This window comes from Pseudophryne corroboree, chromosome 3, assembly GCF_028390025.1.
Source record: "Pseudophryne corroboree isolate aPseCor3 chromosome 3, aPseCor3.hap2, whole genome shotgun sequence".
Lineage (NCBI taxonomy): Eukaryota > Metazoa > Chordata > Amphibia > Anura > Myobatrachidae > Pseudophryne > Pseudophryne corroboree.
The window spans coordinates 276,958,318-276,978,023 of record NC_086446.1 but is presented as its reverse complement, the minus strand read 5'-3'; the positions used below and the strand labels follow the sequence as shown (position 1 = coordinate 276,978,023).

At 48.8% G+C, this 19,706-nt stretch overlaps 1 protein-coding gene across 6 annotated transcripts in view; it reads left to right on the top strand.

The window, feature by feature from the left end:
- The first annotated feature begins 420 nt into the window (after positions 1 to 420).
- Positions 421 to 19,706, top strand: part of GMEB2 (glucocorticoid modulatory element binding protein 2) — a 131,576-nt gene continuing 112,290 nt past the window's right edge. For 5 of the 6 annotated variants that reach the window (XM_063959149.1, XM_063959148.1, XM_063959146.1 and 2 more), the window contains exon 1: positions 421 to 544. The gene's annotated coding sequence lies outside the window, so the exon portion shown is untranslated. Of the gene's footprint in view, positions 545 to 663; positions 748 to 19,706 lie in introns of those variants that run through there. The other variant, XM_063959144.1, reaches the window with a different exon arrangement.

The following is a 19,706-nucleotide window of genomic DNA, read 5'->3' as shown; positions in this document are numbered from 1 at the left end:
TGCCGGTACCTGTTTTGAACAGGTTCATGGATAAGAAAGGTGTTTCAGCACAGGTGATGGTAATTATAAATTAAGAGGGAAGTCCAGGAGCAGAGCATTCTGTCCTTCCCGGAGAGGGTCATGTTGGGAGGTATGTTTTAGTACACATATTTCATATTTGTACTAGAGAAAAAAAACAAATCAGAGCTAATGTGCCTTCCTCTGTTAGTAAATGTATCATAACCCTGAGCTTCCAGTGCTATGTTCTGTGTCCCTATGCCAGACCCAGGTATCACACGTGTACTTGCGCAGCACTAGCGTACACACAGTAATTTCAACGCCAGCACCAGGAGTGCTGCGATTTGTCAACGCATGCGCAGTCGGTTCCAATCGCCGCCATATTGTGAAATAACGTGAGCGCGCACAGACCCACCCCACCCCCCTCCCTCTCCCCGGGCACGTGAGCGCGCGAGGCCTTCTTACTTCACCCGCCCGCGTGCCCGATAACCAACGGGGAATCCCCGGGAGCCAGCGGTCCCGAAGCACCGGAGCCGGGGGGCATAAGGTGAGTGCCGCACACGGCGGGGAGGCCGCCCCCCTCCCCCTCATCACGCACCGGGTCCCTTCGGAGCGTCAGGACGTGACGGCGGGCCGTGCTCACGGCGGCGCCGGGGGGAGGAGGGAGCGTACGAGGCCGCGTTATAAGCGTCACCTCCGCACTGCAACAACGGGGTGACGAGATGCTGGGTTCGGCGTCTTTCAGCTGGGGTGTGTTCCGTGGTTCAAGCATCATCGCCGCCCCCGTCTGTCACCGTGTCGCCTTGTAGTGTTATGTGTATGGCAGCCCGGGCACATGCGGCGGGGAGCACACGGCCCTTCCTCCTGCCCCGTCCGGCCAGCCGCAGCATGCCCCCAACTGGGAACTATAGGCATGCATGTGTGTGTTACGTATATGTATATGGTGTTGCTTTGTAGAGGTTTTCCCTCAATAAGTTCCAGCAGTAAATCTACTGACCCTCTTACGTAGCCAATCCCACACCCCCTTGTTCCCCCATCCTTTCAGCACTTTGTGTCTCGTGTAATGATCTCTAAGAATATTGTTGCTAACAATGAGAACAGTCATTAGTGTTACTAGTCATTGTTTTATATAGATGTATGTGTGTCACATCTCTCAAGTACAGAACATGGGACCCACTGGGTTAGCAGTTTTACTATCAACATGTACATCTATTTGGAATAGTAACGTGTGAAGCAGAGCAAGTAATTGAGCGGTATTCAAATGATATTACACCCAATCTCCTTTCTAAAATGATCCCTGTTATCACGCATTTTGCGCCCATAGTAATTGGGTTTAGCCGTGTAAAAGGTTGCGTGCTTTGTTGCATCGGAGGTCGTGAGCTGAAATGATGATACCATGCCCCTGAGGGCAGAAACAGAACAGGTGTGAAAGGGGATGAAAATAATTTAATACCTCCCATTGTGTCTGTTGCCCTCAGTTTTGAATTGCTTTATAGCAGTATAATATATGCATTCCGATCAGTGGCACTCTGGGGGGGGGGGGGGAAGATTGACACCGATGCAATGTTTCCATCAAAGTTGTTTTTCTTTAAAGCAGCAAACATTTACTTTAAAAAAAATTTATGAGTTCGGCCAGAATCTTTGAGCTCTGGCCGTCTTGCACTCCCATTACATCCGGCCCAATATGTGTGACCATTACACCAACAGGGACTGTAATTATATTGTATTCAAATACATACACTTTAATATGGAGTTGGTCCCCCTTTTGTAGCTATAACAGCGTCCACTCTTCTTGGAAGGCTTTCCACAAGATTTTAGAGTGTTTCTCTGGGAATTTGTGCCCATTCATTCTGTAGAGCAGTGGTTCCCAAACTTTCTTGAATTACTGTGCCTTAGAGTATCAGCTTCTGTTTCATGGCACCCCTAAGTTAAAAGTTTATTATTAACACATTTGGAAAAAAATATTAAATTAAGTAAATTGTGCCTACCTGTCATCCTTAGGGAGAGTTATGTGGTGGTGTACAGTTGTGCTTCTGTTTGTCCACGTGTTTTATGATTAGCAGCTGCTAGCACCAGGTTTTGCCTATCGCTTTGACTGTACATAATTTGATGTGGTCCTTGACCACCAATCCATGCGGCACACAGTTTGAGAACCACTGCTGTAGAGATTTTATGAAGTCAGGACAAGTAGGCCTGGCTCATAATCTATGTTCCAGTTCATTCCAAAGGTGCTCGATGTAGTTAAGGTCAGGATTCTGTGTGGGCTACCGAACTCATCAACCATGTCCTTGCTGTGTGCACTGGGGCACGTTCATGTTGGAATAGTAAAGGGCATTCCCAAAACTGTTGCCACAAAGTTGGAAGCATAACTGTGTCCAAAATGTCTTGGTATGCTGAAGCTTTAAGATTGCCTTTCACTGGAGATAAGAAACCTAGTTCAAACCCTGAAAAACGCTCCCATACCATTATCCCTCCTTCACCAAACTTCACAGTTGACTTAATGCAGTCAGGCAGGTAACGTTCTCCCGGCATCCACCGAACTCAGACTTGCCCATCTGACTGCCGAACAGAGAAATGTGATTTGTCACTCCACATAATACCTTTCCACTGCTCCACAGTCCAGTGTCTCTGTGCTTTACACAACTCCATCTGATGCTTGGCATTGGACTTGGTGATGTGAGGCTTGCATGCTACTGCTTGCCCATGGAAATGCATTCAATTAAGCTTCAACCACACAGTTTTTGTGCTTACATTAATGCCAGTGGAAGTTTGAAACTCTTCAGCTATGGACTCGGTAGAGCGTGTTTGACCTTTACACACCATGCGCCTAGGCAGCCATTGCCCCCTGCTTTGTGATTAATTTTTTTTATGCGGTCTTCTATTTGTGACTGAGTTGGTGTTGGTCCAAAATGTGTATGTGTGTGTGTGTATATATATATCTATATATATATAGATATCTATATATATATCTATATATATCTATATATATATAATCTATCTATATTTCTCTTATGTCCTAAGTGGATGCTGGGACTCCGTAAGGACCATGGGGAATAGCGGCTCCGCAGGAGACTGGGCACAAAAGTAAAAGCTTGAACTAGCTGGTGTGCACTGGCTCCTCCCCCTATGACCCTCCTCCAAGCCTCAGTTAGATTTTTGTGCCCGAACGAGAAGGGTGCATGCTAGGTGGCTCTCCTGAGCTGCTTAGAGTAAAAGTTTATTTTAGGTTTTTTATTTTCAGTGAGTCCTGCTGGCAACAGGCTCACTGCATCGTGGGACTAAGGGGAGAAGAAACGAACTCACCTGCGTGCAGAGTGGATTGGGTTTCTTAGGCTACTGGACATTAGCTCCAGAGGGACGATCACAGGTTCAGCCTGGATGGGTCCCGGAGCCGCGCCGCCGGCCCCCTTACAGAGCCAGAAGAACGAAGAGGTCCGGTGAAATCGGCGGCAGAAGACGTTCCTGTCTTCAACTAAGGTAGCGCACAGCACTGCAGCTGTGCGCCATTGCTCTCAGCACACCACACTCCGGTCACTGAGGGTGCAGGGCGCTGGGGGGGAGCGCCCTGAGACGCAATAAAAACAGAAATACCTTAGGATGGCAAAAGAAATACATCACATATAGCTCCTGGGCTATATGGATGTATTTAACCCCTGCCAGTTTTCCAGAAAAAAGCGGGAGATAAGGCCGTTGTGAAGGGGCGGAGCCTATCTCCTCAGCACACAAGCGCCATTTTCCCTCACAGTTCCGCTGGAAGGACGGCTCCCTGACTCTCCCCTGCAGTCCCTACAGAATCAGGGTAAAAACGAGAGAGAGGGGGCACTATTGGCAGCTAAATTATAAACAGCAGCTATAAAAGGGAGTAACACTTATATAAGGTTATCCCTATATATATATATATATATATATATATATATATATATATATATATATATAGCGCTCTGGTGTGTGCTGGCAAACTCTCCCTCTGTCTCCCCAAAGGGCTAGTGGGGTCCTGTCCTCTATCAGAGCATTCCCTGTGTGTGTGCTGGGTGTCGGTACGATTGTGTTGACATGTATGAGGAGGAAAATGTTGTGGAAGCAGAGCAATTGCCTGTATTAGTGATGTCACCCCCTAGGGAGTCGACACCTGACTGGATGGTTGTATTAAAAGAACTACGTGACAATGTCAGCACTTTACAAAAATTTGTTGACGACATGAGACAGCCGACAAATCAATTAGTGCCTGTCCAGGCGTCTCAGACACCGTCAGGGGCGATAAAACGCCCGTTACCTCAGTGGGTCGACACAGACCCAGACACGGATACTGAGTCCAGTGTCGACGGTGAGGAGACAAACGTAATGTCCAGTAGGGCCACACGTTACATGATCACGGCAATGAAGGAGGCATTGAACATTTCTGACACTACAAGTACCACAAAGAAGGGTATTATGTGGGGAGTGAAAAAACTACCAGTAGCTTTTCCTGAGTCAGATGAATTAAATGAGGTGTGTGATAAAGCGTGGGTTTCCCCCGATAAAAAAGTGCTAATTTCTAATAAATTATTGGCACTATACCCTTTCCCGCCAGAGGTTAGGGCGCGTTGGGAAACACCCCCTAGAGTAGATAAAGCGCTCACATGTTTATCTAAACAAGTAGCGTTACCGTCTCCTGATACGGCCGCCCTCAAAGAACCAGCGGATAGAAGGCTGGAAAATATCCTGAAGGGTATATACACACATACTGGTGTTATACTGCGACCAGCAATCGCATCAGCCTGGATGTGCAGTGCTGGAGTGGCGTGGTCGGATTCCCTGACTGAAAATATTGATACCTTGGATAGGGACAGTATATTACTAACTATAGAGCATTTGAAGGATGCATTACTATATATGCGTGATGCACAGAGGGATATTTGCACCCTGGCATCAAGAGTGAGTGCTATGTCCATTTCTGCCAGAAGAGCGTTATGGACGCGACAGTGGTCAGGGGATGCGGATTCCAAACGACATATGGAAGTATTGCCGTTTAAAGGGGAGGAGTTATTTGGGGCCAGTCTATCGGACCTGGTGGCCACGGCAACGGCCGGAAAGTCCACCTTTTTACCCCAGGTCACCTCTCAGCAGAAAAAGACACCGTCTTTTCAAACTCAGTCCTTTCGTTCCCATAAGTACAGGCGGGCAAAAGGCCACTCATTTCTGCCCCGGGGCAGAGGAAGAGGAAAAAGACTGCACCAGGCAGCCTCTTCCCAGGAGCAGAAGCCCTCCTCTGCTTCTGCCAAGTCTTCAGCATGACGCTGGGGCTTTACAAGAGGACTCGGACACGGTGGGGGCCCGTCTCAAAAATTTCAACGCGCAGTGGGCTCACTCGCAAGTGGACCCCTGGATTCTGCAGGTAGTATCACAGGGGTACAAACTGGAATTCGAGACGTCTCCCCCTCGCCGGTTCCTGAAGTCTGCTCTACCAAAGTCTCCCTCCGACAGGGAGGCAGTTTTGGAAGCCATTCACAAGCTGTATTCCCAGCAGGTGATAATCAAGGTACCTCTCCTACAACAGGGAAAGGGGTATTATTCCACGCTGTTTGTGGTACCGAAGCCGGACGGCTCGGTGAGACCAATTTTAAATCTAAAATCCTTGAACACTTACATAAAGAGGTTCAAATTCAAGATGGAGTCACTCAGAGCAGTGATAGCAAACCTGGAAGAAGGGGACTATATGGTGTCTCTGGACATCAAAGATGCTTATCTCCACGTCCCAATCTACCCTTCTCACCAAGGGTACCTCAGGTTTGTAGTACAAAACTGTCATTATCAGTTTCAGACGCTGCCGTTTGGATTGTCCACGGCACCTCGGGTCTTTACCAAGGTAATGGCCGAAATGATGATTCTTCTTCGAAGAAAAGGCGTTTTAATTATCCCTTACTTGGACGATCTCCTGATAAGGGCAAGGTCCAGGGAACAGTTAGAAGTCGGAGTAGCACTATCTCAGTTAGTGCTGCGTCAGCACGAGTGGATTCTAAATATTCCAAAATCGCAGCTGATTCCAACGACACGTCTCCTGTTCCTAGGAATGATTCTGGACACAGTCCAGAAAAAGGTGTTTCTCCCAGAGGAGAAGGCCAGGGAGTTATCCGAGCTAGTCAGGAATCTCCTAAAACCAGGCCAGGTATCAGTGCACGAGGGTCCTGGGAAAAATGGTGGCTTCTTACGAAGCGATTCCATTCGGAAGATTCCATGCAAGAACGTTTCAGTGGGATCTTCTGGACAAATGGTCCGGATCGCATCTTCAGATGCATCAGCGGATAACCCTGTCGCCAAGGACAAGGGTGTCTCTTCTGTGGTGGCTGCAGACTGCTCATCTACTAGAGGGCCGCAGATTCGGCATTCAGGATTGGATCCTGGTGACCACAGATGCCAGCCTGAGAGGCTGGGGAGCAGTCACACAGGGACAAAATTTCCAGGGCTTGTGGTCAAGCATGGAAACATCTCTTCATATAAACATTCTGGAACTAAGGGCCATTTACAATGCCCTAAGTCAAGCAAAACCCCTGCTTCAGGGTCAGGCGGTATTGATCCAATCGGACAACATCACGTCAGTCGCCCACGTAAACAGACAGGGCGGCACGAGAAGCAGGAGGGCGATGGCAGAAGCTGCAAAGATTCTTCGCTGGGCGGAGAATCATGTGATAGCACTGTAAGCAGTGTTCATTCCGGGAGTGGACAACTGGGAAGCGGACTTCCTCAGCAGACACGACCTTCACCCGGGGGAGTGGGGACTTCATCCAGAAGTCTTCCAAGAGATGGTAAACCGTTGGGAAAAACCAAAGGTGGACATGATGGCGTCCCGTCTCAACAAAAAACTAGACAGATATTGCGCCAGGTCAAGGGACCCTCAGGCAATAGCGGTGGACGCTCTGGTAACACCATGGGTGTACCAGTCAGTGTATGTGTTCCCTCCTCTGCCTCTCATACCAAAAGTACTGAGAATCATAAAAAGGAGAGGAGTAAGAACTATACTCGTGGTTCCGGATTGGCCAAGAAGGACTTGGTACCCGGAACTTCAAGAGATGCTCACGGAGGACCCGTGGCCTCTACCTCTAAGAAAGGACCTGCTCCAGCAGGGACCTTGTCTGTTCCAAGACTTACCGCGGCTGCGTTTGACGGCATGGCGGTTGAACGCCGGATCCTGTAGGAAAAAGGCATTCCAGAAGAAGTCATCCCTACCCTGATAAAGGCCAGGAAGGATGTAACCGCGAAACATTATCACCGCATTTGGCGAAAATATGTTGCGTGGTGTGAGGCCAAAGAGGCCCCTACAGAGGAATTTCAACTGGGTCGCTTCCTACATTTCCTGCAAACAGGACTGTCTATGGGCCTAAAATTAGGGTCCATTAAGGTTCAAATTTCGGCCCTGTCGGTTTTCTTCCAAAAAGAACTGGCTTCAGTGCCTGAAGTCCAGACGTTTGTCAAAGGGGTACTGCATATACAGCCTCCTTTTGTGCCCCCGGTGGCACCTTGGGATCTCAATGTGGTTTTGGGGTTCCTAAAATCACATTGGTTTGAACCACTCACCACTGTGGAATTAAAATATCTCACATGGAAGGTGGTAATGCTGTTAGCCCTGGCTTCAGCCAGGCGTGTCTCTGAATTGGCGGCTTTATCTTATAAAAGCCCTTACCTGATTTTTCACACGGATAGGGCAGAATTGAGGACTCGTCCTCAATTTCTCCCAAAGGTGGTTTCAGCGTTTCACGTGAACCAGCCTATTGTGGTGCCTGCGGCTACTAGGGACTTGGAGGACTCCAAGTTACTGGACGTAGTCAGGGCCCTGAAAATATATATTTCCAGGACGGCTGGAGTCAGGAAATCTGACTCGCTGTTTATCCTGTATGCACCCAACAAGCTGGGTGCTCCTGCTTCTAAGCAGACGATTGCTCGTTGGATTTGTAGTACAATTCAGCTTGCACATTCTGTGGCAGGCCTGCCACAGCCAAAATCTGTAAAAGCCCATTCCACAAGGAAGGTGGGCTCATCTTGGGCGGCTGCCCGAGGGGTCTCGGCTTTACAACTTTGCCGAGCAGCTACTTGGTCAGGGGCAAACACGTTTGCTAAATTCTACAAATTTGATACCCTGGCTGAGGAGGACCTGGAGTCCTCCCATTCGGTGCTGCAGAGTCATCCGCACTCTCCCGCCCGTTTGGGAGCTTTGGTATAATCCCCATGGTCCTTACGGAGTCCCAGCATCCACTTAGGACGTAAGAGAAAATAAGAATTTACTTACCGATAATTCTATTTCTCATAGTCCGTAGTGGATGCTGGGCGCCCATCCCAAGTGCGGATTGTCTGCAATACTTGTATATAGTTATTGTTACAAAATTCGGGTTATTATTGTTGTGAGCCATCTTTTCAGAGGCTCCTTCGTTTATCATACTGTTAACTGGGTTCAGATCACAGGTTGTACGGTGTGATTGGTGTGGCTGGTATGAGTCTTACCCGGGATTCAATATCCTTCCTTATTATGTACGCTCGTCCGGGCACAGTATCCTAACTGAGGCTTGGAGGAGGGTCATAGGGGGAGGAGCCAGTGCACACCAGCTAGTTCAAGCTTTTACGTTTGTGCCCAGTCTCCTGCGGAGCCGCTATTCCCCATGGTCCTTACGGAGTCCCAGCATCCACTACGGACTATGAGAAATAGAATTATCGGTAAGTAAATTCTTATTATCTATATCCAAAACAGTTGCAGGTAGTACAGGCCCTTTGATGGTGTTTGGAGAGGACATCTCCAAGCGCCGGTGATCCATCTCTTAGTATACTTTTGGCGTGACCTGGGTCCTGCTGTCACACTGAAAACTACACAGTTTGATCCTAGGTTCAACCCTGGTCGTGACCCGGGTAGTCCCTTTCACACCAAGCCAAGGGCCCAGGTTGACCCAGGGACAATTTTCCTTGTCAGAAGCTTGCTTTGAAAGAGGTATTCGTCAAACTAGTTTAACGGCATCCGAGAATGTTAATACGTCTCGTTGCTACTGCTTTGCCTCTTTAAATAGGTGAAGCAGGAAGAGAAATACTGGAACAATCCCTTGTTCCTTACAATAGACCATGCATCCTCATCTGGTAGTCCGCTTCCCAGGTGGTCTCATGTCTAGGGACATTGGTTTATTTAGTGTTCACCTTTAGATTACAAAGGATACAAATAATGTCCTTCGAAAGGAGTGTGTCTACAAAGATATGAGTGAGATAGTTACGTCAGGCTTGACAAAATGTTTTACCTGCAATTCTGTATTAGGGCTGATTGTTGGGAAGTCAGCTTTTCCCTGCTATAAGGGGGCATTGGCCTGACCTCATGACATCTAAAACCATCTTAATACCATGGTTTAAAGCAGGGCTCACATTGAGCTGGGGAGAAATTAAGGTTTTCTCAATGAGCTTCACAGTGTAGGGAATTAAAGCAGTGCCAAAGCTATGATTTAATGGGTTTTGCTATGTTGACTAACAAAACCTATTGATAAATGTATTTTCTCTAACGTCCTAGTGGATGCTGGGGACTCCGTCAGGACCATGGGGAATAGCGGGCTCCGCAGGAGACAGGGCACATCTAAAAAGCTTTTTAGGTCACATGGTGTGTACTGGCTCCTCCCCCTATGACCCTCCTCCAAGCCTCAGTTAGGTTTTTGTGCCCGTCCGAGAAGGGTGCAAACTGGATGGCTCTCTTAAGGAGCTGTTTAGTAAAGTTTTTTTTTAGGTTTCTAATCAGTGATTCCTGCTGGCGACAGGATCACTGCAACGAGGGACTTAGGGGAGAGACTTGCAACTCACCTGCGTGCAGGAGGATTGAAGTTTTAGGCTACTGGACACTGAGCTCCAGAGGGAGTCGGAACACAGGTCAGCCTGGGGTTCGTCCCGGAGCCGCGCCGCCGATCCCCCTTACAGACGCTGAAGAAAGACGGCGGAACGGAGGTCCGGAAACAGGCGGCAGAAGACTTCACAGTCTTCAGAGAGGTAGCGCACAGCACTGCAGCTGTGCGCCATTGTTGCTACACGGCTCACTGACACGGTCACGGAGGGTGCAGGGCGCTGCTGGGGGCGCCCTGGGCAGCAATATAAATACCTATTTGGCAAATAAATACATCACATATAGCCATTAAGGCTATATGTATGTATTTAACCCAGGCCAGTTTTCCTAATAACCGGGAGAAAAGCCCGCCGTGAAAGGGGCGGAGCTTATTCTCCTCAGCACTCGGCGCCATTTTCCTGACCAGCTCCGCTGGTGAGGAAGGCTCCCACTCTCCCCTGCACTACAGAAACAGGGTTAAAGAGAAGGGGGGCATAAATTGGCGATATAATTATATATTAAGAGCCCATATATAGAAACAACACCTTCTAGGGTTGTTATATACATTATGGCGCTTTTGGTGTGTGCTGGCAAACTCTCCCTCTGTCTCCCCAAAGGGCTAGTGGGTCCTGTCCTCTATCAGAGCATTCCCTGTATGTGTGTGCTGTAGGTCGGTACGTGTGTGTCGACATGTATGAGGAAAATGTTGGTGAGGAGACGGAGAAAATTGCCTGTAATGGTGATGTCACTCTCTAGGGAGTCGACACCAGAATGGATGGCTTACTTATGGAATTACGTGATAATGTCAACACGCTGCAAGCCGGTTGACGACATGAGACAGCCGGCGGACAAATTAGTATCGGTCCAGGCGTCTCAGACACCGTCAGGGGCTTGTAAAAACGCCCATTTACCTCAGTCGGTCGACAGACACTGACACGGACACTGACCCCAGTGTCGACGGTGAAGAAACAAACGTATTTTTCCTTTAGGGCCACAAGTTACATGTTAAGGGCAATGAAGGAGGTGTTACGTATTTCTGATACCACAAGTACCACAAATAAGGGTATTTTGTAGGGTGGGAAAAAACTACTTGTAGTTTTGCCTAAATCAGATAAATTAAATGAAGTGTGTGATGATACGTGGGGTTCCTCCGACAGAAAGTTATGGGCGGTATACCCTTTTTCCCGCCAGTAGTAAGGGCGAGTTGGAAAACACACCTTAGGGTGGACAAGGCGCTCACACGCTTATAAAAAACATGGCGTTACCGTTTCCAGATACGGCCGCCCTCAAGGAGCCAGCTGATAGGAAGCTGGAAAATATCATAACAGTATATACACACATACTGGTGTTATACTACGACCAGCAATCGCCTCAGCCTGGATGTGCAGCGCTGAGGGGGCTTGGTCGGATTTCCTGACTGAAAATTTTGATACCCTTGACAGGGACAGGATTTTATTGTCTATAGAGCATTTTAAGGATGCATTTCTATATATGTGTGATGCGCAGAGGCATATTTGCATTCTGGCATCAAGAGTAAATGTGATGTACATATCTGCCAGACGAAGACACGACAGTGGTCAGGTGAGGCAGATTCCAGACGGCATATGGAAGTATTGCCGTATAAAGGGGCGGTCCATTGGACCTGGTGGCCATGGCAACAGCTGAAAAATCCACCTTTTGTTACCCCGAGTCACATATTGGCAGAAAAGGACACAGTCTTTTCAGTCTCAGTCCTTTCGTCCCCATACGGGCAGGCGGGCGAAGGCCAGTCATATCTGCCCAGGGGGAGAGGAAAGGGAAGAAGACTGCAGCAAGCAGCTCATTCCCAGGAACAGAAGCTCCTCACGGCTTCTGCCAAGTCCGCAGCATAACGCTGGGGCCGTACAAGCGGACTCAGGTGCGGTAGGGGGTCATCTCAAGAGTTTTCAGCAACACTCGCAAGGGAACTCCGGGATCCTACATGTAATATCCCAGGTGTACATTGGAAATTCGAGACGTCTCCCCCTCACACAATTCACAGGCTGTATTCTCAGCAGGTGATAATCAAAGTACCCTTCTTACAACAAGGAAGGGGGTAGTATTCCACACTATATTGTGGTACTGAAGCCAACCGGCTCGGTGAGATCTGAAATATTTGAACACTTACATACAAGCGTTCAAATCAAGATGGAGTCACTCGGAGCAGTGATAGCGAACCAGGAAGAAGGGGACGATATGATGTCACTGGATATCAGGGACGTTTACCTACAGGTCCAAATTTGCCCTTCTCACCAAGGGTACTTCAGGTTCCTGGTACAGAACTGTCACTATCAGTTCAGACGCTGCCGTTTGGATGGTCCACGGCGCCCCGGGTCTTTACCAAGGTAATGGCCGGAATGATGATTTTTCTTAAAAGAAACATGGACGCTTTCCTGATAAGGGCAAGGTCCAGAGAACAGTTGGAGGTCGGAGTAGCACTATCTTAAGTAGTTCTACGACAGCACGAGTGGATTCTAAATATTCCAAAATCGCAGCTTTTTCCGACGACACGTCTACTGTTCCTAGGGAAGATTCTGGACACAGTCCAGAAAAACGTGTTTCTCCCAGTGGAGAAAACCAGGGAGTTATCCGAGCTAATCGGGATCCTCCTAAAACCAGGAAAAGTGTCAGTGCATCATTGCACAAGAGTCCTGGTAAAAATGGTGGCTTATTACGAAGCAATTCCATTCGGCAGATTTCCCGCAAGAACTCTTCAGTGGGATCTGCTGGACAAATGGTCCGGATCGCATCCTCAGATGCATCAGCGGATAACCCTATATCCAAGGAAAAGGGTGTCTCTCCTGTGGTGATTACAGAGTGCTCATCTTCTAGAGGGCCGCAGATTCGGCATTCAGGATTGGATGCCGGTGACCACGGAGGCCAGCCTGAGAGGCTGGGGAACAGTCACACAGGGAAAAAATTTCCAGGGAAGTGTGATTAAGTCTGGAGAATTCTCTCCGCATAAATAAGCTTAGAGCAAATTTATAATGCTCTAAACTTAGCTAGACCTCTGCTTCAAGGTCAGCCGGTATTGATCCAGTGGGATAACATCACGGCAGTCGCCCACGTAAACAGAAGGGCGGCACAAGAAGCAGGAGGGCAGTGAAAACTGCAAGGATTTTTCGCTAGGCGGAAAATCATGTGATAGCACTGTCAGCAGTGTTCTTTCCGGGAGTGGACGACTGGGAAGCAGACTTCCTCAGCAGGCATGACCTCCACCCGGGAGAGTGGAAACTTCATAGGGAAGTTTTTCAACATGATTGTGGACCGTTGGCAAAGACCAAAGGTGGACATGATGGCGTCCCGCCCGAACAAAAACGGGACAGGTATTCCGCCAGGTCATGAGACCTTCAGGCGATAGCTGTGGATGTTCTGGTAACACCGTGGGTGTACCAGTCTGTGTATGTGTTCCCTCCTCTGTTTCTCATAACCAGGGTATTGAGAATTATAAGACATAGAGGAGTATGAACTATACTAGTGGCTCCGGATTGGCCAAGAGGGACTTGGTACCCGGAACTTCAAGAAATGCTCACAGAGGACTAAGGGCCTGGGGAGCTAAGAAGGGACTTGATTCAGCAAGTACCATGTCTATTCCAAGACTTACCGCGGCTGCGTTTGACGGCATGGCGGTTGAATGCCGGATCCTGAGGGGAAAAGGCATTCCATAAGAGGTCATACCTACCCTGGTCAAAGCCAGGAAGGAGGTGACCGCACAACGTCATCACCACATGTGGTGAAAATATGTTGCGTGGGTGAGGCCAGGAAGGCTCCACGACGGAAATTCAACTAGGTCGATTTCTACACTTCCTGAAAACAGGAGTGTTTTGGACCTCAAATTGGGGTTCATTAACATTTAAATTTCGGCCCTGTAGATTTTCTTCCAGAAAGAATTGACTTCTGTTCCTGAAGTCCAGATTGTAAAGGATGTATTGCATATACAGCTTTTTTGTGCCCCTAGGGGCACCGTGAGATCTCAACATAGTGTTGGGATTTCTTAAAATCATATTGGTTTGAACCGCTCAAATCTGTGGATTTGAAATATCTCACATGGAAAGTGACCATGCTGTTGACAAATATCTCACATGGGAAGTGACCATGTTGTTAGCCCTGGCCTCGGCCAGGCGATTGTCAGAATGGGCGGCTTTGTCTTACAAAAGCCCATATTAAAATTTTCCATTTGAACAGGACAGAACTGGGACTCGTCTCCAGTTTCTTCATGAAGGGGTGTCAGCGTTTTCACCTGAAACAACCTCTTGTGGTGCCTGCGGCTACTAGGGACTTGGAGGACTCCAAGTTACTAGACGTGGTCAGGGCCCTAAAAATATATATATATATATATATATATATATAGTTAGGACGGCTGGAGTCAGAAAGTCTGACTTGCTGTTTATACTGTATACACCCAACAAGCTGGGTGCTCATGCTTCTAAGCAGTCTATTGCACGCTGGATTTGTAGTACAATTCAGCTTGCACATTCTGTGGCAGGCCTGCCACAGACGAAATATGTAGATGCCCATTCCACAAGGAAGGTGGGCTCATCCTGGGCGGCTGCCCGAGGAGTCTCGGCATTACAACTTTGCCGAGCAGCTACGTGGTCAGGGGAGAACACGTTTGTAAAATTTTACAAATTTTGATACTCTGGCTAAGGAGGACCTGGAGTTCTCTCATTCGGTGCTGCAGAGTCATCCGCACTCTCCCGCCCGTTTGGGAGCTTTGGTATAATCCCCATGGTCCTGACGGAGTCCCCAGCATCCACTAGGACGTTAGAGAAAATAAGAATTTACTTACCGATAATTTTATTTCTCGTAGTCCGTAGTGGATGCTGGGCGCCCATCCCAAGTGCGGATTGTCTGCAATGCTTGTACATAGTTATTGTTACAAAAATCGGGTTATTACTATTGTTGTGAGCCATCTTTTCGGAGGCTACTTCGTTTTGTTATCATACTGTTAACTGGGTTCAGATCACAAGTTGTACGGTGTGATTGGTGTGGCTGGTATGAGTCTTACCCGGGATTCAAGATCCTTCCTTATTGTGTACGCTCGTCCGGGCACAGTACCTAACTGAGGCTTGGAGGAGGGTCATAGGGGGAGGAGCCAGTACACACCATGTGACCTAAAAAGCTTTTTAGATGTGCCCTGTCTCCTGCGGAGCCCGCTATTCCCCATGGTCCTGACGGAGTCCCCAGCATCCACTACGGACTACGAGAAATAGAATTATCGGTAAGTAAATTCTTATTTTTATGTCCAGACTGCCTAGCCACACTAGTAAGAAAACCTTTCTCTAACGTCCTAGTGGATGCTGGGAACTCCGAAAGGACCATGGGGAATAGCGGGCTCCGAAGGAGGCTGGGCACTCTAGAAAGATTTAGGACTACCTGGTGTGCACTGGCTCCTCCCACTATGACCCTCCTCCAAGCCTCAGTTAGATTTTGTGCCCGGCCGAGGTTGGATGCACACTAGGGGCTCTCCTGAGCTCTTAGAAGAAAGATAGTCTTAGGTTTATTATTTTCAGTGAGACCTGCTGGCAACAGGCTCAATGCAGCGAGGGACTAAGGGGAGAAGAAGCGAACTCGCCTGCTTGCAGCCGGATTGGGCTTCTTAGGCTACTGGACACCATTAGCTCCAGAGGGATCGACCGCAGGCACAGCCTTGATGTTCGGTCCCGGAGCCGCGCCGCCGTCCCCCTTACAGAGCCAGAAGCAAGAAGATGGTCCGGAAAATCGGCGGCATGAAGACATCAGTCTTCACCAAGGTAGTGCACAGCACTGCAGCTGTGCGCCATTGCTCCTCTCACACTTCACACTCCGGTCACTGAGGGTGCAGGGCGCTGGGGGGGGGGGCGCCCTGAGGCAGCAATAAAAAACACCTTGGCTGGCAAAAATACCTCAATATATAGCCCCAGGGGCTATATATGAGGTAAATACCCCTGCCAGATTCCATAAAAAAGCGGGAGAATAGGCCGCGGAAAAGGGGCGGAGCTATCTCCCTCAGCACACTGGGCGCCATTTTCCCTCACAGTTCCGCTGGAAGGAAGCTCCCTGGCTCTCCCCTGCAGACTACTCTACAGAAAAGGGTAAAAAAGAGAGAGGGGGGGCATTTAATTTGGCGCAGTATATAGTTATATTAAAAAGCAGCTATAGGGGACATAACTCAGTTAGTCCCTGCCTTATATAGCGCTCTGGTGTGTGCTGGCATACTCTCACTCTGTCCCCCCAAAGGGCTTTTGTGGGTCCTGTCCTCTATATAGAGCATTCCCTGTGTGTGTGGAGTGTGTCGGTACGGCTGTGTCGACATGTTTGTTGAGGATAATGAGGTGGAGGCGGAGCAGATGCCTTTAGAAGGGATGTCACCCCCTGGGGGGCAGACACCTGAGTGGATGTGCTTATGGAAAGAAATGAGTGCACGTATAGACCCATTACATAAGAAATTTGCCGACATGCCGACTGCGGGACAGCCGAGTTCTCAGCTCGTGCCTGTCCAGGTGTCTCAAAAGTCATCAGGGGCTCTGAAACGCCCGCTATCTCAGATGGCACAAGTAGATGTCGACACGGATACTGACACCAGTGTCGACGACGATGAGTCAAATTTAATGCCCATTAAGGCCATTCACTGCATGATTGAGGCAATGAAAGAGGTGTTAAATATCTCTGATTTACATCCAGGTACCACAAAAAAGGGTATTATGTTTGGGGAGAAAAAACTACCTGTAGTTTTTCCCCCGTCAGATGAATTAAATGAAGTGTGTGAAGAAGCGTGGGCTTCCCCTGATAAGAAATTGGTAATTCCTAAGAAGGTACTAATGGCGTTCCCTTTCCCGCCAGAGGATAGGTTACGTTGGGAAACACCTCCTAGGGTGGATAAAGCGCTCACACGTTTGTCTAAAAAGGTGGCACTACCGTCTCAGGATACGGCCGCCCTTAAGGAACCTGCTGATAGAAAGCAGGAGGCGATCCTGAAGTCTGTATATACACACTCAGGCATTATACTTAGACCAGCTATTGCGTCAGCATGGATGTGCAGTGCTGCCGCTGCGTGGTCGGATAAACTGTCAGAAAATATTGACACACTAGACAGAGACACGATTCTGCTAACGATTGACCATATCAAAGACTCAGTCTTATATATGAGAGATGCACAGAGGGAAGTCTGCCGGCTGGCATCTAAAATAAGTGCATTGTCCATCTCTGCTAGGAGATGCTTATGGACTCGCCAGTGGACTGGAGATGCAGATTCCAAAAGGCACATGGAAGTTTTGCCTTATAAGGGGGAGGAATTATTTGGGGATGGTCTCTCCGACCTAGTTTCCACAGCAACGTCTGGGAAGTCAGCATTTTTACCCCATGTCCCCTCACAGCCTAAGAAGGCGCCATTTTATCAGGTTCAGTCCTTTCGGACCCAGAAAAACAAGCGGGGAAAAGGAGGGTCTTTTCTCTCTAGAGGCAGAGGTAGGGGAAAAAGGCTGCAACAAACAGCAGGTTCCCAGGAGCAAAAGTCCTCCCCCGCTTCCTCTTCCAAGTCCGCCGCATGACGGTGGGGCTCCACAGGCGGAGCCAGGTACGGTGGGGGCCCGCCTCATGAATTTCAGCGATCAGTGGGCTCGCTCACAGGTGGATCCCTGGATCCTTCAAATAGTATCTCAGGGGTACAAGCTGGAATTCGAGGCGGCTCCACCCCACCGGTTCCTAAAATCTGCCTTGCCGATTGCTCCCTCAGGCAGGGAGGCGGTGCTAGCTGCGATTCACAAGCTGTATTCCCAGCAGGTGATAATCAAGGTACCCCTACTTCAACAAGGCCGGGGTTACTATTCCACACTATTTGTGGTGCCGAAACCGGACGGTTCGGTGAGACCCATTTTAAATTTGAAATCCTTGAACACATACATCAAAAAATTCAAGTTCAAGATGGAATCGCTCAGGGCGGTTATTGCAAGCCTGGAGGAGGGGGATTACATGGTATCCCTGGACATCAAGGATGCTTACCTGCATGTCCCCATTTACCATCCTCACCAGGAGTACCTCAGATTTGTGGTACAGGATTGCCATTACCAATTCCAGACGCTGCCGTTTGGACTCTCCACGGCACCGAGGGTATTTACCAAGGTTATGGCGGAAATGATGATACTCCTTCGAAAAAAGGGAGTTTTAATTATCCCATACTTGGACGATCTCCTAATAAAGGCACGATCCAAGGAACAGTTGTTAGTGGGAGTGGCACTATCTCAGGAAGTGCTGCGCCAGCACGGCTGGATTCTGAATATCCCAAAGTCACAGCTGGTCCCGACGACACGTCTAATGTTCCTGGGAATGATTCTGGACACAGTCCAGAAAAGAGTGTTTCTCCCGGAGGAGAAAGCCAGGGAGTTGTCTTCTCTAGTCAGAGACCTCCTAAAACCAAAACAGGTATCGGTGCATCACTGCACGCGGGTCCTGGGAAAGATGGTAGCTTCTTACGAAGCAATTCCATTCGGCAGATTCCATGCCAGGATTTTTCAGTGGGACCTGTTGGACAAGTGGTCCGGATCGCATCTTCAGATGCATCGCTTAATAACCCTGTCCCCAAGAACCAGGGTGTCTCTTCTGTGGTGGCTGCAGAGTGCTCATCTTTTGGAGGGCCGCAGATTCGGCATACAGGACTGGGTCCTGGTGACCACGGATGCCAGCCTACGAGGTTGGGGGGCAGTCACAAAGGGAAGAAACTTCCAAGGACTATGGTCAAGTCAGGAGACTTCCCTTCACATAAATATTCTGGAACTAAGGGCCATTTACAATGCCCTAAGTCAAGCAAAATCCCTGCTCCTACACCAGCCGGTGCTGATCCAGTCAGACAACATCACGGCAGTCGCCCATGTGAATCGACAGGGCGGCACAAGAAGCAGGATGGCAATGGCAGAAGCCACAAGGATTCTTCGATGGGCGGAAAATCATGTACTAGCACTGTCAGCAGTGTTCATCCCGGGAGTGGACAACTGGGAAGCAGACTTTCTCAGCAGGCACGACCTCCACCCGGGAGAGTGGGGACTTCATCCAGAAGTCTTCCAAATGATTGTAAATCAGTGGGGTCGTCCACAGGTGGACATGATGGCGTCCCGCCTAAACAAAAAACTAGAGAGGTATTGCGCCAGGTCAAGAGACCCTCAGGCGATAGCTGTGGACGCTCTAGTGACACCGTGGGTGTACCAGTCAGTTTATGTGTTCACTCCTCTACCTCTCATACCAAAGGTATTGAGAATAATAAGAAAGCGAGGTGTAAACACAATTCTCGTGGTTCCGGATTGGCCAAGAAGAGCGTGGTACCCGGAACTTCAAGAGATGATCTCAGAGGACCCGTGGACTCTGCCGCTCAGACAAGACCTGCTACAGCAGGGGCTCTGTCTGTTCCAAGACTTACCGCGGCTGCGTTTGACGGCATGGCGGTTGAACGCCGGATCCTGAAGGAAAAGGGCATTCCGGAGGAAGTCATTCCTACGCTTATTAAAGCTAGGAAAGAGGTTACAGCAAATCATTATCACCGCATATGGCGGAAGTATGTTGCATGGTGTGAAGCCGAAAAGGCCCCAACAGAGGAATTTCAACTAGGTCGATTTCTGCATTTCCTGCAAGCAGGAGTTAATATGGGCCTAAAACTAGGCTCCATTAAAGTACAGATCTCGGCTCTGTCGATTTTCTTTCAAAAAGAACTAGCTTCAGTACCTGAAGTTCAGACATTTGTGAAAGGAGTGCTGCATATTCAGCCCCGATTTGTGCCTCCTGTGGCACCTTGGGATCTCAACGTGATGTTGAGTTTCTTAAAATCTCATTGGTTTGAGCCACTAAAAACCGTGGATCTGAAATATCTCACGTGGAAAGTGGTCATGTTATTGGCTTTGGCTTCAGCCAGGCG